Genomic DNA, 13,600 nt, shown 5'->3' with positions numbered 1-13,600 from the left:
TACATGATGCTCTCTGGCTAAATATGTCAGGAGCAGCAGAAACGAAATAGCCTGGGACTTGGATGACATGATCTATTTTTAACCAGTCAGCATTCCATACTGTCCAGGCCTCCCAAATGGGCAGGAATTGCAATCAATTCTGCAGGAGAATGAACTTTTTCCTGGAGACTGCAAGGAGTGTAAATCCACAAGGACATAAAGGAAAATGAAGAACCAGCAAAGTGATCTTCCCTTCCATCCCCTCACATTTAAATTCCTTAGAGAATGGAAAATAGCAGACAAAATAAGAGGAACTTGCTCACAAAAGAGAATACAAGTATTGCAGCAAGAACACAGTGCACTCTGTTGGGCTCTTTGCTGCCTTCCTAGTATATGAGAACGGCAGAATGTCCAGTGATTAGATCCCAGGGCTAGGTTTTGTTCCTAACTTTGCCATGGATTCACTATATGATCATAAGCAAGTCACTTCATGTGTCTACACCTTAGTTATCTTATCTATAACATGGGGATAATGGTTTGTGAAGTGCTTCAAATATTCAAAAGCATTAAGCACAAAGTATTATTAATATTACTATAATACCTATTTACAGGCTAGGAAAACCTTTTGTTTCAAGTTGGGTAAATCAACGCATAGTATCCCTTTTCTTCTGCCAATACACTTGCAATTTCAGACCCTGGCGATCTGGATCTGCATGTTTCCAGTTCTAGTCTGAATCTAGTTTGCTTGTTGGAACACTTTACACAACTATTTACTATTCTGTTTATCCAGCTTTCAGTTTAGTCATTAATCCAATGCATTTTAAAATTTAAATAATTCATTAAGTCAAACTATGCCTTAACTTACACCCTGTACAACCTTGTTGATTTTAGAGTGGTGTTAATCAGGGCAGAATTTGACCCAATATGCTCAGATTGTTATAGGGGACTAAATCATTACTTTTGATCTTTGTTTTCCTCCCACCACACTGCCATCTTAGGGGAGCTTCCTATCACAGTGAATTGTTTATAGAGGGTTTAAGAGGGTTTATAGAGGGTTTGTAAGATTTGATTACAGTGATTTCCCCCCCAATACATTGGCATGCCCTAATCGAAAGACTGGGAACTGAGGTATCTGGTGTTAAGTAGGTTTATAGTAGTAAGAGATGGAAAAGACCTGTTAGATTATTAAGTTCATCCTCTTGTAAGGGCAGCATGTAGTCCCCTGATAGAGGATGTATTGGATATTAAACTGATACTGCCCTGGATAATAGCCAAAAGGCTGTGAAGTAGTGATGGGCTGACCAAACATAAAAGCTCTGGATGGGGTTTTGTGACTATCAAAATCTGTCACTCAGGACATTTTTTTGTATTTTTGGTTATTGTCAGTGATGTTTGCCAGAATATGATCATTTCACAGGGTTCCAGCCAGTTACAAAACTTGTTTCTCTCATTTAAGGTGACAAAGATTCCAAACTACTGAAAATAACTAGGTTGAGCTTGATGCAAGAAAGCAGTCGCTCCTTTTTAATTTAAAAGAAAGAAAATAAGTCAGAACCCAAAATAACTAGTGTATCACAGATCTCAGCAATACTTTTCTCAGGTGCCTTCTGTATGTTGGTGCTATTCAACTCTTGTTTATTATATGTGTAACCCTTCTGCCCGTCAGAGCTGGCAGTAACAAAGGCCGGGTTCAGTATCTGGAGGTTCCGTTTCAATAACACATTGCAAAACCGTCTCGAGCCCCCACACAGTGACCTGGGACAATTACATACCAACCCCTTGGGCACCTCTAAGAGGCAATACTTCCCCTCTCGCAAGCACAGAGTCTGAGTGTAGCAAAAGCCTTTTAATAAAAGAGGGAAACATTACGGCACTATGTTGGGGAAACATCACAAACAGGATTCTTAACACAAACCATGAGAAAAAGACCCACCCCCAAGTAAGTTTGTCAGTGTCCTTTTCCCCTCAGGGTCTTAAGTCCAGCAACCCAACAGTCACCCCCACCCACAGTTTCTGTCCTTGGTCAGTGCAGCTCCCAGATTTCAGAAGTTCATCTGCAGAGTTTACCTCCCAGCCTGGGTGGAAGTGGGTGGAGGTATGGGGACAGCTTGCATACTCTGCTGCTCAGGTCGACAGCCGATTGCCATGCCTTTCCACAGGGTTCTGCTACAGTCTTCACCACCAGCTGTCCTGCTGGCCACTCCTCTCCGCTAGCCTTGCCTCTCCACACCTCTCTGCCAGTCATCCTGCTAAACACTCACCAATATGTCTTCAGGCCCTCCCCCTACTTAACACAGCTCTCAGTGATTTCAGCTCTTAGTAACTTTAGTGATTTTAGCGGTTAGTTGGGGACCCCAGGGCTGCTGCACTCAGAACCACTTGCTTAGACATAGGAATCAGTTATTTCACCTCTGCAGCACATAATAAGACTCCTAATAGAGCCAAAATTAGCTCTGCTATTACAACAGGGAAGAGGTGTAAAAGTGGTGTTTGGGGCCCTCCAACAGGGTCCACACTGCCAGGTACAAATACCTGTCACCCCTCCCCCTCTCAATTCACTAGTCTTTGGAACCCATGTCCCTTGCCTAGCGAGTGTTACTTAGTTGAGGGTGAGTCCCTCAGTCATAAAATGCCAAGTACAGTTCTACTGTCCTTGATTCACATAACCAGAATAACAACGCTTTATTATTCCTGCCCCAATAACAAAGAGACATGGGATCCCACAGCAGCCAAAGTGACCATTTGGGCAAGCAGTCCATCATGCTAGGCAGGGTGGGTGTGCCCATGCAAACGAGATCAGCCCCTGAAGTCCCTTTCCACAGCTCACCACCAGATGTCAGGGGAGAGCTCATTCTGATTCTGCTTACATATGGAGAGATGAAGCTGTGCTGCAAAAACCTACAGGGAGGATAACAAGATAAGAGCTTTTCATAAACTTACACTTCATACAGAGATCCTATGCTGCAACCTTAGGGTTAGGGTGACCAGACAGCAAATGTGAAAAATCGGGACAGAGGGTGGGGGGTAATAGGAGCCTATATAAGAAAAAGACCCAAAAATCGGGGCTGTCCCTATAAAATCAGGACATCTGGTCACCCTACTTAGGGTGCTCAGATAGATTTTCACAAGTAAATTTCCAGCCCCAGGTCTTTCCTTCCCTTGGGCACTCTTTAACTCTAAAAACTGATTAAATGATAAATATTGCTGCAGAAGTGGCCTCTGAGGTGCTGACAGACACTGCTCAGAGGGGGGATATTTGGAAATGTCAGGAATAGGAACATAGGTACCACAGCCAGTCACAGCAGTCCTCTTTAGTTCTGGATGGGAGTCCAGTCAACAATGAGGACAGAGGGCTGAACAATGAATCTTTCTCACCTCCTTGGAGCAATGGACTATTGCTGAGCCCAAGTTGTTTAGGGCAGAGATGCATATGACAACAGGGCCAGTTAATTCAACAGAGGGGAATCTGGCAGTCTCATTCTTAAATTGTTTCCCTCCCTCTTCTGGGCAAATTTGTCTGTCTGTTCTCCTCTGTGCTTCTCCTCTTGCTCCATATCTTTTTAGGAATGAGTCATCTTGTGGAGCTGAGCTTTCTGCTCCTTTCTTACTACCCCCTTCTATGGAGGCAGCTGCATTATTAAAGGGTTATGAAAAAACCCTCCCTCACAACAGGAACTGCAGCACTGGTTTCCCTCCTCACAGCAGACTGGGCTTTTAATGCATACCAAAAGATGTCATATGTCCCTGGTGGGTGAGATGAGAAGTGTCTTTCATAAACATTTTTTCTTTACTTCTGTCAAGGCTAATTCCCCACTCTGGCACTTCCAGTGCAGAAGGTGGGAGTCTGCAAGGATTCTAAAAATTAATACTGGCCACTCCAAGCTTGTATTAAACTCCCACGGTTACAACTTTTCTCTGACTTGGGTGGTAGCAGCATCTATCAATCCAAAGTGCAGAACCCCTTTGAGAGCTCAGGAAGGCGCACTTGGGAATGCTTTCCTGTGTGGTACCCTCAGTCCTTTCACACACACCCCTCCGGGGAAGAGCTGAGGAAAAAAAAAGGAAATCAGCTGTTGCCACCAGCTAATTAAACAACATGTGCACAAACCTCTTAAGACACAAAAATCCAATTTCGTTCTTAAAAAAGATAAATTTTATTAATAAAAAAAGAAAGAAAATAATCTGGGAACTCAGGCTATTATTAGATTTTAAAAGAGCAATTACAAGAATTAAGCACCAAGAATAGCTTTCTTGAAGTCTAGTTTAAAGGTTACAAGCAAAACAAAAGCACCTGGGGTTAGCATAGAGGAATCCACAAGCCATAATGAAATAAAAGGGATAAACCTAATTGTGTCTTCCTAGACATTTCCTGATCTACTTACATATCTGGGGTTTTAAATGAGTAGTTTCTAGGTATGATACTGATGACTTTTTCATAGCTGGCCCAGGCTTCTTACAGCATAGTTGCTGGCCTGTCTGCCTCTCCCCAGGAGAACAACAGACAGAAAAAAGGGGAGGTTTTTTTCAATTTTAAAAAGTTCTAGCCTTCCCATTGGCTCTTTTGGCCAGGTGCCCACTCACTTCCTTTTACTTATACATAGCAGTGAGACTTTTTAAGCCTTTACAGGTAGAGCAATTAGAGAACAGCTACTAAGTGGGATTTTTAGGGCAGGTCTTCACTACGGGGGGAGAGGGGGGTCGATTTAAGATATGCAAATTCAGCTACGCAAATAGCGTAGCTGAATTCGACCTATCGGAGCTGACTTACCCCGCTGTGAGGACAGCGGCAAAATCGACCTCCGCGGCTCCCCGTCGACGGCTCTTACTCCCACCTCCGCTGGTGGAGTAAGAGCGTCGATTCGGGGATCGATTGTCGCGTTCCGACGAGACGCGATAATTCGATCCCCGAGAGATCGATTTCTACCCGCCGATTCAGGCGGGTAGTGTAGACCTAGCCTCAGCTACTGACTGGCTGAGTGTCCATAAAAGGGAGCTACTCCTCCCCCCTTCATCTATCACATGCCCCCCAAATCACAGATGGTGTTGGCCAGCCTGGTTCAACCTAGAGGTTTAGGAAAACAGAGTTAATAGTATATATGCACCTCTAATTTTACTACTAATTACATGAAGAACTAAACAGTATTATCCACATTTTAAGGACTACAATGACTTAGAATATAGGGACACTTTTACTTGGCTGATTCTGGGAAACCTGCCTGGGAGAGTGCATCAGCCACTTTGTTAGAGGCTCCTGAAATGTGTTGTATTTCAAAATCAAAGTCTTGAAGAGCTAAACTTCACCGAAGTTTTTTGTTAGTCTCTTTGACTGTGTGAAGCCACTTCAGTGCAGCATTGTCAGCCTGTATGTGGAAATGCCATCCCCAAATGTATAGGTGTAGCTTCTTCAGAGCATACACAATGGCATAACATTCTTTTTTCGCAGTCCAAAAGGGAGCACATTAAATTCATACAGCCCTACATGGGCGATGAAGGCTGACCTTTCCTTGTCTGGGTCACCTAGCGGCACTTGCCAATACCCCTTAATTAAGTCTAAGGTGGAGATGAATTGGGCACGTCCCAGTTTCTCCAACAGCTCATCTGTGTGTGGCACTGGACAGTTCTCTGGGCGAGTTACAGCATTTAGCTTACGGTAGTTCATGCAAAAGCGAATTTCCCCATCTGGTTTGAGAACCAGAACTACTGGAGAGGCCCATGCACTCTCAGAGGGGTGGATTACACCCATCTGTAACATGTCCTTGATCTCCATTACTATCACGGCTTTGGCTTGAGAAATCATCCGGTAGGGTTGGGTTCTAACTGGGCGAGCATCACCTGTGTCAATGGAGTGGTAAGCCCGTTCTGTCTGTCCTGGGGTGGCTGAAAACATTGGCACGAAGCTGGTGCACAGCTCCTGGATTTGCTGTCACTGCTTATACCCAAGGGTTATGGAAAGGCTCACCTCTTCTATGCCACCGTTGCTTTTCCCTTCTTAGTAGACTCCTTCAGACCATTCAGCGTTCTCTCTCTCCTGGGCTGTAAACTGGAGAACCTTGATTTCTTGGGAATAAAAGGGCTTTAGAGAATTAACATGGTATATCTTAGGTTTTAGGGTAGGGTCTGGGAATGCTATGAGGTAATTAACAGCTCCCTCGTACTCTTGGACCATAAGTGGCCCCTCCCACAACGCTTCCATCTTATTGGCCTGGAGCGCTTTCAGGTTATGGCTGGGTCCCAGGAACTGTATCTACAACCGCTGCAATAGACTCTGGTCTGGGGTCTAGTTCCACCACCTCTGGCTGGGTCCCCGGGCCTGTGGTATCAGGGGACACAGACTAGGTCCTTCTAGGAGGCTCAGGAATGGAGTTAGGTGTGGAAGCCTGTTTAGCCTGGCTGTGGGTGACCATCCCCACCCTTTTTGTTAGCCTCACATGGTTGGCTAAGTCTTCTCCCAGCAGCATGGGAATGGGATAATCATTACAGACTGCAAAGGTCCATATTCCTGACCAGCCCTTGTACTGGACAGGCAACTTGGCTGTAGGCAAGTAAAAGAGTTGGCCTTAAAGGGTAGCACTGTCACTTGGGCCTCTGAGTTGATGAATTTGGGGTCCACCAGGGATTGGTGGATAGCTGACACCTGTGCTCCAATGTCTCTCCACGCAGTAATCTTCCTCCCGTCCACACTCTCAGTTTCCTTTAGGCTAGGTCTATACTACCCGCCTGAATCGGCGGGTAGAAATCGACCTCTCAGGGATCGATTTATCGCATCCCGTTGGGACGCGACAATCGATCCCCGAATCGGCGCTCTTACTCCACCAGCGGAGGTGGTAGTAAGCGCCGCTGACAGAAAGCCGCAGAAGTCGATTTTGCCGCCGTCCTCACAACGGGGTAAGTCGGCTGCGATACGCCGAATTCAGCTACGCTATTCACGTAGCTGAATTTGCGTATCTTAAATCGACTCCCCCCTGTAGTGTAGATGTACCCTTAGCTCTGGGGGTATTTGCAAGGCATCTGGGCCTGAAGGCTCTCAGTGGGATCCCAGGGTGATGAGTTGCAGTTGGCTGGTGCTCTTGGGGCAGTTGGCCTTCACATGCCCCAGCTTATTACATTTAAAGCATCACCCTGCTGACTGTGGGCTGGGGCGAATTGGGTGGTTGGAGAGTAGGGTGGTGGGACGAGGGGGCATCTGGGGTCTCCCTGGCTGTGTGGCGGGCTCCTCCTTGTGAGATGGGGCCTTGGGCTGATTCTGATGGTGGGGTGTCATCTTGGGTTGCCCCTTTTGGTATCCCCACCAACTGCTATTAGCTTTCTTCTTCTCCACCACCTCCGCCCATTTGGCTCCGATCTCCCCCTCCTCAATTACAGTTTTGGGCTTCCCATCTAGGATGTACCTTTCTATTTCCTCAGGAACACCCTCTAAGAACTACTCCATTTGTATTAGGAGAGACAGATCTTCCAGAGACTTAACATTTGCTCCTGATATCCAGGCATCTTAATTTTTTACAATGTGGTTGGCGTGTCGGGAAAATGCCACATTTGGTTTCCACCTTAGGGCTCTGAACTACCAACGGGCATGCTCAGGTGTTGGCCCCATCCTAATTCTGGCCTTTTGTTTAAAAAGTTTGTACTTGTTCATGTATTCTTTAGGCATTTCAGCTGCCACCTCTGCTAAGGGCCCACTGAGTTGTGGCCTCAGCTCCACCATATACTGGTCTGTAGAGATGTTGTATCCAAGGCAGGCCCTTTCAAAATTTTCTAAGAAGGTGTCTGTATCATCGCCTACCTTGTATGTGGGGAATTTCTTGGAATGGGGAGCGGTACCTGGAGGAGGACTGTTAGGGCTAGTTGGCTGACCCAGCTTAGCCCTTTCTAAGTGGCAGCTCTGTCACGGCTTCTAAGCACTTCGCTACCATTTCCAGCTCCAAGAGCGTCGCCTCTCTTCTCTCCTCCGCCTCCAAGCGCTTATCCTCTGCTTCCAAGCGCTCCTCCTCTGCATCTGCCTCCAAGCGCTTCTTCTGTAGGAAGAAATTCCTGTCTTCTGCAGTTAGAACTTGGTCTGGGTTAAGGGCATCCCTCCATCTTGGCACCTGGATCTCAGGTTCGGGAGGGCTGACCATTCCCTCAGGGAAATCTCCGCTCCCCCATCCCCTCCCTGCATTTCTGAAAAGGAGCTAGATGTCCGGGCTTGATCTGGGTCTGTCTTCTCCGTGGCGTGCCGGTTTGGGAAGACTGGTTGCTCTAGGGTTTTGGTGCCCGACCGCAACCTCATGCACAGGGCTGCCCTACTCTAGCCTATTTCGTTGCCACGAAGCTAGAAAAAAAATAAACGGCTTGTTGGACTCCCTGGCTTTGCAGGCTGAATCCTTTGCGTGTCTGTTCCCCCTCAGGCAACCTCCCTGGCTTTGCAGGCTGCCAAAAGGAAAAATGTGTCCTTTTAAAATCCTGAGGACTGTGCCTCTCATTCAAAATGATCCCACCGCTTTGCCACCATGTCAAGCCTAATTCCCCACTCTGGCACTTCGAGTGCAGAAGGTGGGAGCCCGCAAGGATTCTAAAAAATAATATTAGCCACTCCAGGCTTGTATTAAACTCCCAAGGTTACGGCTTTTCACTGACCTTGGATTGGTAGATGCTGCCACCACTCAAGTGCAGAACCCCACTGAGAGCCCAGGAAGGCGCACTTTGGAATTCCTTCCTGTGGGGTACCATCTATCCCTTTCACCCCCATCCGGGGAAGAGCCGAGAAAGAAGAAAAAAAAAAGGAAATCAGCTGTTGCCACCAGCTAATTAAACAACATGCACAAACCTCTTAAGACAAAAATCCAATTCTATTCTTAAAAATGGTAAATTTTATTAATAAAATAAAGGAAAGAAAATACATCTGGGAATACATTTGGCTATTGCTAGATTTTAAAAGAGCAAAACTACAAGGACTAAGCACCAAGAATCATTTTCTGATCTACTTACATATCTGGGGTTTTAAATGAGTAGCTCTAGGTATGACACTAATGACTTCTTCATAACTGGCCCAAGCTTCTTAAAGGATAGCTGTTGCCCTGGCCACCTCTCCCCTGTAGAACAACAACAGACAGACAAAAGGGGAGTTTTTTTTTTTCAATTTTAAAATGTTCTAGCCTTCCCATTGGCTCTTTTGGCCAGGTGCCCACTCATTTGGCATAGCAGTGAGACTTTTTAACCCTTTACAGGTAGAGCAATTAGGGAACAGCTACTAAAAAGGATTTTATAGCTACTGGCTGGCTCGGTGTCCATAAAAGGGAGCCCCGCCCCTTTCATTTATCACAACTTCCAACATTTTAATAGAAGTTTATCAGTTTTCAGTAAAAACGTGAAACTTGAAATATTTTGGTTTGCAAAGTTTTGTTGAAAAAAATGGAAAATTTTAAAAGAAATAAGCTTTCTGTGAACATTTTCATTTTAAAAGGCCATTTTTCACTGAAAAAATATTTTGATTGAAAATTTTTAATCAGCTCTGCTTGGGGGAATGTAAGGGTGAGGCTGTGCCAAGAAAACCCATCAGAAAAGGTGCATTGCATAAAAAAGTTATGGGAGATGGTTATAAGTGTGGGGATGACACAGGTTGACACTGGTCCTTTAGGAGGGAACTGAGCCATTGCACCTGTTACTGGTCAGCTGACTCCAGCTGAGCTTTAAAGGAAGGCACCTGGGCCTAAGGAGACATGGGACCCTTACTACCTGCTCCCTGGTAACAGGGAGTCTGGGAAACCTAGGATTGCCAGAGTCCCCTGGAAGGAGAGAGAGGGAAGCAGGAGCAGCAGGACTGCCAGAGTTCCTTGGGATGGGCAGTAGAAGGAACTGGAGAATTAAAGGGGGAAAAACCCCTGGGAGCTGGGGTGAACTGAAGAACTGTGTTTTTGTTGATCTGACTGAAGTTTGGACAATAAAATTACATAAAAGAGACTGTGGTTGTGTCAGTAAGTCCTTAGCAAGCTGGAGAGGAGCTACTACAGGGCAAAACTATGGTTCTGTTGCATTACGTTGACGATGTAGAGATGTTGGGTCTCTTCTGCTCTAGAATACATTAGGTAAAGTATGTTAAAAAGTGGGGTGGGGGTGCAATAAGTGTAGGGGCAGTGTTGAGGTGCTTTATGCACAATCCTACTGGGGTCATTACCAGCTGAGGAAAGGGGTGCATTGAGGAATTCTTTGCCTGCACTCAGAGGCACACTGTGGATAACACCACACTCCACATAAGGGCAAATAAGGAGACTCTGGACCTCCCATTTCTATTAAGGGTGATGATGAGGTGCCAGCCACAGGCAGCAATCTCCTTACATGACATCCATTGAAGGGAAACCAAGGCCAGGTCCTCAAAGAGGAGGAGGGACAAAGGGATCAAAAATCATCTTTCTACTGGCAAGCCTGTGGACAGCCCACAAGCTCCTATGCAAGGACTTCATCTGGACAAGTTACACTGCTTACAGATGCTATACAAATTCAATTGCACTGAATATTAACACAGTGCTTTAGTCAAATTGCACAGTGTCTGTCTCAAATGAGTAATTGTTTCAATATTCTATTATAAACACTCAGACATATTTTAATGTGCCTGAAGCTAGTTTAGACTTAGCACTGCCTTGTAACTACTCTTCCTAAATGTTTCTCTTAATTATTTTGAGTCCCCCAGAGAACCTTGGGGCTTCCTTTCCCCGCTCCTGTCTTCCAACCTGGTTGACTTGGTTCAGAAAAAAACTGAAAATGAGTTATAATGAAAGTATGTTTTCAATATATATATATATATATATAAAACAATTTTAATGTTAACTTAGTGCTGATAAAAGATGTTGCATTAACAACACCAGAGACTAACACCTTTTATATTTATCCACATAAAAAAGGACAGACTAACCAGTGACAATGCAGCTTCTTGCATACATAGACTTCCAATGCACCTTAATTCTATGTGGAGCAGCCCCCTTTAGTTCAACACTCCAGGTATTAGCTGTGTTTGGCCTTCTCTGACAAGAGAAGGTGGTGGTTTTGGGGATGTGGAAATTTGCCTTATAGTACACTATCTTGTGGTTGATTCCATCAGTTTTCACATGTAAAGCAGGGCTCAGTACTTGGTTTAGATAGGGACACCTAAGTGCTGCAGGATGTCATTAGTATATTATCAACCTTGACTGGGGACTAAATCTGATTTCAGATGCCACTGATTTTGTTGGGAGCAGTATTGCCAATTCCAAGCATTTAAAAAAAAATCAGGAATCTGCCCCTGCCTCAAAAAATCATGCATATGGCTTCAAAAATCATGAGACTTACTTCTTAAAAAGAATACATTTTGGGTTATTATTATTTTCCACCTGGTTTCTGAGCCTTTCATTTTCCAGTTTTTCTTCCACAACCAAGAGGACTAGAAACTTATTTTTTAAAAGAGTGAAAACTGAGTGTCTTGTAGAGACCCATATCTCCAGAAGCTGGGGCTTGAAGAAAAACACCAAATATCACAAGACTTGTGATAAAATCATGAGAGCTAAAATCATCAACACTATGAGAGCAGGATCAGTCTTTAAGTACACAAACAGTTAGAGCACTGCTTCCCACTCTGCAGCCTAATCAGCACACAGCTGTGGCCCATGTGACATCCTCAGGGCCATACATGCATGGTATATATTGTGTGGCTGCAGTCCACATAACACCCAGAGAGCTGCATACACAGCCACAATGGTAAATAGGTTGAAAACCACTGGTTTAGAGCTAGGGTTTAGCTACATCCCATTTTGGCTGGGACAGTCCCTTTCTTAAGCCCTATCCCACCATCCTGACTTTTTTTTCCAAAAGTGGGCATTTGTCCTGTTTGTTCTTACCAACTGACAAACGCCCGCTTTTGTCAAATAAGTGGGGTGCAGAGGAACATGCAGGAGGCAAGCAGCGATACCAGATCCATGCCAGGGAGGAGGCAGGGGGCAGGCAGGGTTCAAGCGCGCTGCAATGCTAGCCCGAATCTCATGCGGGGGGGTAGGCAGGGCTTGAGTGAGCAGCGATGCCAGTCCTGTGACGGGGGGAGGGGGCGCTCCGGTGAGCGGCGTGGGCCAGCTCTGCACTGGGCGGGGGGGGGGGGGGGGGGTAGGGGGAGAAGCCCTGGCTAACCCCGTGCAGGGGAGAGGGAGCACGGACTATCCCTGAGAGGAGGAGGGGGGCTCAGATGAGCAGCTCACGCCGGCCCCCGGCGGGGAAAGAGGGCTTGTGCTAGCCTCATGGGGTGTCCAATTTTCCCTTTGGGAAATAAGATCACCCTATTTAGAGCCATACTGAACAAAACAAAACGGAGGGGGACGTGAATGAATTTCAGACTGGAACTTGTCTTGGCACGGTGCGAAAGGGAGGAGCCCTGCACGGGCTGGGAAGCATCATCTCTGAGGGAGTGAGACGATAGCCCTGCCTCACAAACGGGGTAGCCCGGCACTGCAGGCTGGGGACCGCGGGGAAGGCCGCACTGCGCTTGGGAATTCCAGGGTTCCCAACGCCTGCAGCAATTGACCAGCAGGCAGGCGTTGTTGATGTTGTGAAGCTCCCACTCCCGGAGGCGTGTAACGCTGCGAAACCCTGGCTGCCTATAAAGCCAGAGGAAGTTCCTGGCCCTAGTGTCTCTGAGGGAGCTGTCAGGGTGCGCGGGGCACGGCGAAGAGTCCAAGGATGCTGGGCAGGGGGAGCCCCGCGCTGAAGGTAGAAACGGGACGATGTCCCTGTTAGCGCGCAGCAGCCCGGTCCCCCGACCCCATGGTTTTCACCTCTGCAGCCCCGCCCACTGCGCGCTCTGCTCGCCGCCATGTTGTGGCTCTACGCAGTTGCTTTTCCTCTAAGTCCTCCCCTTTTCGTACCTTTTTTCTCGCGAGAGGCGGGTGCTCGAGCGCGCTCTCTCCCTCCCCTTTTCGGAGCAGGTTCTCGCGGAAGCGATGGAGGTTTTGAGGTAATTCTCGCGAGAGCTGGTTGCCTTGGCTCCCCGTAGCTATAGCAGCGGGGTGGGGGACGAAGCGAGCGAGGATGCTGCGGGCTCCGGTGGGACGCGTCTCAGGCGGGTGAGTAGTTACGGCAAGTGCTAACTTCCATAAGCCCGCGCGGGGCGGGGAGCCCCCCTTCGCCTGTGCGCCCCGACGCACCCTGGGAGTGGAGCCCGGGGGACCTGACTCCCCTGTTAGGGGGGAGCCCGTACACCCAGCTCCAGGGTGCTGGGCCCGTTCGTCTCCATCCCAGCCCCGGGGAAGACCGCGACCTCCTGCCCCTATCCCCGGGGAGAACTCTGCCCCAGAGCAACGACCCTGTCCTGGGTGGGAGCCTCCTGTCCCCAGGAATCGCTGCCGTCCCAGCAGTGCCGTATCCTCGGGCCCCTCGGGAGAGTGGGAAGAAAGGGTCAAGAGGCGCCGGGAGGGGGTTCCTGGGGAGTTGGTGGTCTCGGCCGTGGCGGCACCCCAGGCGGTGAGTGTGTGAGAGGGGTCTAACGCCCACGGACCACGCAGGACAAGAGGTCGGTGGGTGCTAGTGCAATGGGACACTATGGGAGTATCAGTAATATGGGGTACAAGGGGTGTCAGTAACAGGTGGGGGTTAATGGCAGTTAGTTTGTAAGCAGGACTGGGAGATGAAG

General features: G+C 47.4%; 1 protein-coding gene and 1 long non-coding RNA gene across 29 annotated transcripts in view; one reads left to right on the top strand and one right to left on the bottom strand.

Moving 5' to 3' along the window:
• Positions 1-1,810: 1,810 nt before the first annotated feature.
• Positions 1,811-12,975, bottom strand: LOC112059978 (uncharacterized). 7 transcript variants are annotated; one of them, XR_010589462.1, is made up of 4 exons: positions 12,837-12,975; positions 8,944-9,047; positions 5,939-8,691; positions 1,811-4,025 (listed from the first exon to the last, which is right to left on the bottom strand). It is a non-coding gene; the product is annotated as an uncharacterized LOC112059978 (long non-coding RNA). The 7 variants fall into 7 exon arrangements; XR_010589463.1 differs by lacking the exon at positions 12,837-12,975 and adding an exon at positions 12,747-12,823 and having other exon boundaries at positions 1,811-2,877; positions 3,355-4,025; positions 5,939-9,047; XR_010589464.1 differs by lacking the exon at positions 12,837-12,975 and adding an exon at positions 12,747-12,823 and having other exon boundaries at positions 1,811-2,877; positions 3,705-4,025; positions 5,939-9,047.
• The window catches only part of USP54 (ubiquitin specific peptidase 54), a 236,926-nt gene continuing 235,463 nt past the window's right edge, over positions 12,138-13,600 (top strand). For 16 of the 22 annotated variants that reach the window (XR_006174369.2, XR_010589458.1, XR_006174368.2 and 13 more), the window contains exon 1: positions 12,896-13,034. The gene's annotated coding sequence lies outside the window, so the exon portion shown is untranslated. Of the gene's footprint in view, positions 13,035-13,600 lie in introns of all 22 variants that reach the window. The other 6 variants (XM_005285603.5, XM_065553288.1, XM_065553291.1 and 3 more) reach the window with 5 other exon arrangements.

The sequence above is a fragment of the Chrysemys picta genome, chromosome 7 (assembly GCF_011386835.1).
Source record: "Chrysemys picta bellii isolate R12L10 chromosome 7, ASM1138683v2, whole genome shotgun sequence".
NCBI lineage: Eukaryota > Metazoa > Chordata > Testudines > Emydidae > Chrysemys > Chrysemys picta.
Note: the sequence above shows the minus strand (reverse complement) of the source record. Positions and strands in the feature narration are given on the sequence as shown.